Source organism: Chiloscyllium plagiosum, chromosome 1 (genome assembly GCF_004010195.1).
Source record: "Chiloscyllium plagiosum isolate BGI_BamShark_2017 chromosome 1, ASM401019v2, whole genome shotgun sequence".
Classification (NCBI taxonomy): Eukaryota; Metazoa; Chordata; class Chondrichthyes; order Orectolobiformes; family Hemiscylliidae; genus Chiloscyllium; species Chiloscyllium plagiosum.
The window spans coordinates 91,437,663-91,446,225 of record NC_057710.1 but is presented as its reverse complement, the minus strand read 5'-3'; the positions used below and the strand labels follow the sequence as shown (position 1 = coordinate 91,446,225).

General features: G+C 40.4%; 1 protein-coding gene across 3 annotated transcripts in view; it reads right to left on the bottom strand.

The window, feature by feature from the left end:
• gabra2a (gamma-aminobutyric acid type A receptor subunit alpha2a) overlaps positions 1 to 2,822 on the bottom strand; it is a 254,455-nt gene extending 251,633 nt beyond the window's left edge. The window contains exon 1 of one of the 3 annotated variants that reach the window (XM_043691791.1): positions 2,725 to 2,822. The gene's annotated coding sequence lies outside the window, so the exon portion shown is untranslated. The other 2 variants (XM_043691775.1, XM_043691784.1) reach the window with 2 other exon arrangements.
• Positions 2,823 to 8,563: the final 5,741 nt, after the last annotated feature.

The following is an 8,563-nucleotide window of genomic DNA, read 5'->3' as shown; positions in this document are numbered from 1 at the left end:
ACACACACTCTCCAGTTAGACACACACACAGACACACACACTCTCCAATTAGGTACACAGACACACTCTCTTCAATTAGACACACATACATACTCTCCGGTTAGACACATAGATATACACTCTCCAGTTAGACACACATACACACACTCTCCAGTTAGACACACACACACACACATACTCTCCAATTAGACACATACACACAGTCTCTAGTTAGACACATATACACTCCAGTTATACACACACACTCTCCAGCTATAGACACACACTCTCCAGTTATACACACACATTCCAGTTATACACACAGACAGTCGTTACGCACACTCATTATGCACTCACACTCCAGTTATACACACACACCTGTTATACATGATAAACACACACTCCAGTTATATATATACACACACACACATACGCACTCTCCAGTTATATATACACCTTGATACACACATGCCAGTTATATACACACACACTCCAGTTACACACAGACCCTCTCCAGTTATACACACACACCTACACACACTCCAGCTATGCACACAGATACACACACTCTCCAGTTACACACAGACACTCGAGTTATGCACACTGATACACTCCAGTTATACACACACAGAGGCACACTCCAGTTATACACTCACAAACACACACACACACACACACACTCCAGTTGTAACACAGAGGCACACTCCAGTTTAACACACACACACTCCAGTTATACACACACATACACACCCCAGTTATATACATGCCACTCCAATTATATACACACAGAGGCACACTCCAGTTATGCACATACAAACACACACACTTCAGTTAGACACACACAGAGGCACACTCCCGTCATACACATGCCACTCCTGTTATATGCACACAGACGCACTCCAGTTATACACACACACAATCCAGTTAAACACACACAAACACACTCCTGTGATACATACCCAGACACACTCCAGTTATATACACACCCAGACAAACTCCAATTATACACATACACTCTCCAGTTATACACACGCACACTCCAGTTATATACACAGTCATGTCAAACACACACAAACACACTCCTGTGATACGTACCCAGACACACTCCAGTTATATACACACATGGACAAACTCCAATTATACACACACACTCTCCAGTTATACACACGCACACTCCAGTTATACACACACAGACTCACTCCAGTTATACACACACAGACAAACTCCAATTATACACACACGGACAAACTCCAATTATACACACACACTCTCCAGTTATACACACGCACACGCCAGTTATACACACGCACACTCCAGTTATATGCACACAGACAAACTCCAATTATCACAAACGAGTTATAAAGACACATACACACTCCAATTATATACATACAGCTACACACCAGTTATACAGACACAGGCACACTCCAGTTATACACACACATTCCAGTTATACACACACACAGATAAACATCTGTGACACAGACACACTCCAGTTATACATACACAAACTAATTATACATGCAAATAGACACACTCCAGTTATACATGCACACATGCTAGTTATATATGCACACACACTCCAGTTATACACAAACAAAACAGACACAATCCAGTTTTTCATACACAGACACACTCCAGATATATACACACTCCAGTTATTCACACACACACACAGACACACACAGACTCCAGTTATACACACACAGGCACACTCCAGTTATACAGACACATTCCACTTATACACACAAATGCCAGTTATACACACAGATACACACCTGTGACACACACACACACCTTCAAACTCCAGTTATACATACACAATCTAATTATACATACAAATAGACACACTCCAGTTATACATGCAAACACTCTAGTTATATACACACACACTCCAGTTATACACATACAGAGACTCCAGTTATATACAAACATACAGACACACTCCTGATATATAAACACTCCAGTTATTCACACACACAGATACACACACAGACTCCAGTTATATATACACAAATACACTCCAGTTATGCATACATGTAAATACCCTCCAGTTATACACACACACAGACTCTCCAGTTATTCACACACACATATGCACTCCAGTTATACAAACACAGACTCCAGTTTTACACACACAGTCCACCAAACACCAAGGTGCAAATACACTCAGCCCAATTATACATACATCTCACACACATCAAGTTATACACCCACAACACCCCAGTTATGGAGACACACACCCATTCCACTCCAGTTAAACAGCCACACAGCCCCACTCCAGTTTTACACAAACACCCACTCCAGTATACACACACACCCCAGTGATACAGATACATACAATCCACCCCAGTTAAACGCATGCCTGCTAACACCCACCCAGTTAAACGCACTCACAAGCACCCACGCCAATTAAATACACCCAGCCCCAAATAAACATCCCAAAGTTAAAGCCACCACTCTCCCCAGTTATACACACTCACATGCCGCCCATTCCATTATTACATATCCTAACACATTTCACGCATCCCAAACAAACCCACTCTAATTAAAAACGCCCACCCCAATAAAACACCCCAAAGTTGAACACACCCACCCAGATTAGCTGCCAGCCCAGCTACCCACAGTTGTCTACCGCAGGGACACGCACGCACGCCGGATTGAACGCGCGTCCTTCCCCACAAACAGAGCCCCCCTCCTTCACCAACCGCCTCCGCCCGCGAATCCCTTTCACCCCACACTCACACAACCCGTGTGAACTATTTCAGCATCCATCGCCCCCTTGCCTCTTCCACTGTGCAAATTAGATAAGTATTAATATTTATTTAAATATCTCTTGGCATCAGTGCTGCCGTTGTGTACTGATCAGTGCTGCCGTTGTGATCCTGGGTTTTGCAGTTTGATGCTACAGACAGCTCATCGTCGATGTTTCTTAAATGTTAACCACAATGTGCGATCCTCTCATGAAATGTGCTTCTGCTTTTGGGGGCTTGTCTGTTTAACCGAAACACACGACAGATACGAGGGTCTTAATCTGATTATTTTGTATTTTCACTTTTCCCTATTCTCATCGCTCCCTTTCCGATTTTCCGAGCAATCGTCCAGGGGCTCTTTAATCCGCTCTGTTGCAACCATCACCTCCTGTGCTTATAAAGCCTTGATTTTTCATCTATTATATTTAATAAGCAATTGTGTGTTTTAATTTGCAATTTGTTGGCAAATTGAATGGGTACATTATTTTAACTAACATGTATTTGTTTACATTTATAAGTTTTGTCACACTATAATTCTGGTTGTGTATTTGTCCATGTTTGCTCTGCTACTTATGATGGAACTCTGCTTGATTTTGTCTCGTGGGGAAAGATTCAACGACAATGATCTAACTGGACACGTATAATCATGAAAACGAGTAACCCAATGTGGAAAACATGCAAATCCATGAAGTGATACGGCGCTTTTTAACCTACTTTCTAACCTGATTTACAGCACTTAACGCCAGTATAAAACACTTCAAGTTATACGGATCAGTCATTTAAATTCTGTCTATGTACACTACCCATGAATAATTAAATGCCTGTATTTTCACAGCCTCCCTTGACAGGGAAGATAGAGAAACAGCAGAAGAGGAGAACAAAGATAAGAGATGCGTTAACTGTTCTTACAGCACTTCCATGTTCGCGTTTGTTTATTTTCAGTTATTTATTTTTGGTCACGTTTTCATTGCTGTACGAATATTAAACATTCTTTATTTCTATCGTTCAATTCATTGAACGACGTTTTTCTTTTGTTGTATGCATTAGATACCTGCAGTTCCATTATGTCTCTCTTGCAGATAATATGCAATTGGTATACTTAATTAAATTTAATTAGTAGAGCAATAAGTGCATTTTAAAACAAAATCTTCATTTTGCTATATTCCTGTAGATCCTCTCTAAATAATTTCTCATTCACCAAGAAGAAACACTTCTAATATTACAATGTGAATTGTTCTATTGTAATTTTTCAAGTGACTGATATTTTTAAATTTGTCAGAAATGTCAGAAAAAAAAACTTTATTTAGTGTTTACATCGGTTTGCTTTGTTATATTTTAGTGAGAAGACAAAGGTATGGAGGCTTCACATGGAGCATGCTAACTGTGATAACTGTGGAAAATGTGAGCTCCAAACAAGATAAATTCTGTATTCCTACATTTAAAATTATTAACTACAGTGCAATTAATGTGCATGGATAAAGGGTCATGTGTCCCATTTCTTCTCAGAATTGTTCAACCCTTTGCAATGCATTTTTTCACTGTTTCCGGTTTCAGATTTCTCTGTAAATAGTCACACAATCGTCTTTTCCAGCTGAGATTGGTTTAAGATAAACTTTGTCAATTCATATGTATTTTCAGGTTGTTTCACTAGTGCCTGGTCCTCAGTCTTTCTCCCACATGTTCATTCTCCTCGGGTACATTTACACAGCTATTCAGCTATTGGTCATGAGAAGCATTTCGAGGCAAACCCAAATTGAGCCTTGCCTGTGGTTGAGCCTTGCCTGTGGTTGAGCCTTGCCTGTGGTTGAAACTAGCACATTTCAAGCACAGATCACTGGACACTGATAAGATACAGGAAATCTGGATTCTGATGTTTTCCTCCGAGAGGGTGGGCTGACTCCCAGGGCAATCTAAAGTTGGAACAAGCAAATGGCAAAACCTCAAGGCCTGCCTTTTCCACCCAGTCCAACATTGGCACCTCCACATCTTGTCATTTCACGAGGAGTGCCTTATCAGAAAGAAGAGCTGGGCACTTAACAACATCATAAATTGATAACTAGCTTTTTTTAGAATTAAGCTGATGAATCTATGCTCCTCCATATTGAACACCAATTGGAGGAACACTGAGGGTGGCAAGAGTACAGAATGAACACAGGGAGTTCAATGTCCAGCACTTCGACTGGATTGGGAGCACCACCACTAACCAGGCTGGCCAAGCTTTCAGACTAGTCCTGTGACAGGTTATTAGGGAATCAACAAAAGAGAACATAATACCTCCAACCTTATTAATCTACCTATCACAGAAATATCTGTCCATTAGAGTATTGGTTAGAGTGGCCACAGCAAAGTTCTTGCGGAGACAAAGCTTTCTTTTCACATTTAGGCTATCTTCTATTGTGGCACTCCCACCGTGCTAACTGGGATGGATTTCAAAAAAACCTATAAACCCAAATCTAGTACCTATGGAGCAAGGTGAGCCCTCAGCAGCAGAATTATATTTAGTCATAATCTGTAACCTGCCATCAGCGTCAAGTCAGGAGATGAATCCTGATCCAATGAAGAGTACAGGAGGGCATACTAAAAGCAGTGCCAGGTACACCTAAAGATGAGGTGTCAACCTGTTGAAGCTATAACACAGGACTAGTTAGATGCCAAATATCACAAGTCGCACACAATAGTCATCCAACTTTGCAACACAGCAAGAGGCCCTGTCACCAAGACCTAAATCTACTCTAATGCCACTTCCCAGCATTTGAACCATAGCCTTGTACACTATAGTGTTTCAAGTGTTCATCTGTATACTTGTAAGATATTGTGAGGGTTCCAGCCCAAAACAATATTTCAGGCATGGTTACATCATCTCACCTCAGCCTGGGAACGTATTCAGTTTTAACCTTGCTCAAACCATTAATACTTCCTGTCTCCCAATTTTTTTTTCAAGTGTATCACAATCCCTTTCCCTGATTTGTAGATCTACATCATCTTTCTCTGTAGTGGATGATAATGCAAAGTACTGATATAAAATCTCATTTACGTCTTCTGGCTCCGCGCAGATGATTAGTTTGGTCCCAAAGATATCCCACATTTTCTCTTGTTATCTTCTTGCCCCTAATATATTTCTAACATAGTTTTGGATTTTTCTTTGTTTTCTGTGTCTGCGTGGGTTTCCTCCGGGTGCTCTGGTTTCCTCCCACAGTCCAAAAATGTGCAGGTTAGGTGAATCGGCCATGCTAAATTGCCTGTAGTGTTAGGTGCAGGGGTAAATGTAGGAGAATGGGTCTGGGTGGGTGCGCTTCGGCGGGACGGTGTGGACTTGTTGGGCCGAAGGGCCTGTTTCCACACTGAAAGTAATCTAATCTAAAACTTGCCAACATTCTCTCTCTCGTTTTCTTCATTATTTTTTTAAGTAACCCCTGCACTTTCTATACTCCTCTACAGCTACTGTTGTTTTGAGCTCTCAGTATCAGCTGTAAGCACCTCCTTATTCCTTATTCAATTATGTACATTCCTTGACATCCAGGGTCCTCTGAATTTGTTAGTTCCACACTTCGCCTTTACAGGAACATGCCCCTGCACTCTCACCATTTCCTTTTGAATGACTCCCACTGGTCTGATGTAGATTTTCCTATTAGTGACTGACTGCTCCTAGTCCACTTTGGCAAGATCCTGGCTTAGCTCAATAAAATTAGCCCCAATTCACAATGTTCACTTCTGGTTCATATTTGTCCTTTTCCAAAACTTCTCTAAATCTTATTGAGTTATGGTAAGTATCACTGAAATGTTCTCTCATTGACACTTCACCCACTTGCCCAGTTTGTTTCTTAAAAGTCAGCACTGACTCTTTTCTTGTTGGACAAATGGCACAAAGAAACTCCTGCAAGTTCCCCTCCAAGGCACTCACCATCCAGCTTTTGAAATATACTTAAGCTAAGAATGACCATGTGTAAAAATATCTTATCAATGTACCTTTCGGCCTCATGGATGCACGATTGTGACTCCAGCCAATGCACGGTCTGTTGCTGAGCAAGTACCACTTTACAACACTATCAACAATCCCAAGCATCTTAGAATCATAAAGTCATAAAGCACAAGAGATGCCCTTCTGCTAATCGAGCCAGAACTGGCAAAACTACTCTTGCTCACAATCAAGTGAAGACTGATGGGCCATAATTAGTTGGCTTGGATCTGTCCTGTTTTTTGAAAATAGGACATTTTCCACACTGTTGGGTGTTGTGGCTCAAACTAGTCAAGGGGTGAAATTTCTTCTGTAGGACAAATATTTAGAACTATTGTAGGAGCACTGTCGGGGCCCATTCCTTTCCCTGTGTCCAGTGCCTTCAGCCAGTTATCAAAGCTGCAGAAAGTGAATTAAATCAGCATCTGTAATGCTGGTGATCTCAGGTAAAGGTCAAGATGATCATTCACTCAACATTTCTGACATTAATGTCACTGCATTCCCCACTATCAACATCCGGGGTAGTTCCAATTAACCAGAAATTTAATGAGGCTGGGATGGATAGAAGATCAGATCAGCAACTGGGGACTCTATGTTTAATAAGTTGACTTCTAAGTCCCTAAACCATATCTGCGATTTAGCTCCAGCTCTAATAACAATTAAGAACCATGGTACTATCCATGTCAATTTATTCCATTTGAATTCACCACCTTCATCACTGACTCTATTTACCAATGATGCAATGTAGGAGAAAGTATTCTTCTTGCTGAGGCACTGCAGGAATTCACCAAGATTCCTTGAACTGCACCTCCCAAATCTGCAACCTTCAACACCTAGAAGTACAAAGGCAACAAATAAATGGGAGCACCATTACAACCTGCATATTCCCCTCCAAGCCACACAGCATCCTGATTTCAAACTGTATCACTATTCTCTCACTGTTCCTGGATGAAAACCTCTTCCAAACAGCTGTGTGCATACACCCATAGCCCAGGTCAACAATGATTCACTAAAGCCAATTAGCGATTGCCAATAAATTCAGGCCTAGTCAACGATGCCCATCCTGCAAATGAATTAATAAAAGAAATATTGAGGAAACATTTGGAACAAAAAATACTCAACTCCCAAGTCATCTTCTCCAACCCCGAGAATTTCCTCTCCCTTTAAGTAGAATGTGGTTAAGTTGTTTTTTTTCAATTTTGTTGAAAGAAATGCACAGAAAATAATAGCATGATCCATAATTCTTTTACTTTCATGTGGAAAAGTTTGGGCAGAAAGAGGTATGTTAGGAACGTTGATCTGAATATTAACAACTCTATGTATAAGGCAGCAGCACAAAAATGCTGCACTGATTTCTTGGTGATTTAGAACATCTCTGTTCCTATGTGATAACAATGATTGAAACCATTCATTGGAAGCAGTAGCACGCAAATTCTATTTGTCATGCAATTGAATTAGTGTTCAGCTTATATGCTCTGAACTATAAATAAAGCTGAAGTCATTTGATGTTTTAAAGATACATGCACAAACTTGAAAACAGTATTGGAGGACAAATGACAACTCATTAACACACTTAAAGAACCAAATAAAACAAGACTAAAAAACAGTAAAGTTCAATTTAGGAATATGGTGCTATGGCAAACTATGAAGAGTTGTGTTGAGCCTCAGTTTCACAAGGATGTTGAAGTAAAAATTTATTTCTATGATGTAATTCAGAATTATTAAAATGTCCTCAATTTACAAACAATTGAGAAAACTTCAAAATCCCAAAGCAAAGGAGCAGTTACAGCAAATGTCACAGGAAAAGAATGTGCCACACTGATTCTGCAAGTGGTGTAATTCTTGAGGAACAATAGAGAAGCTTCACCGAGCACAT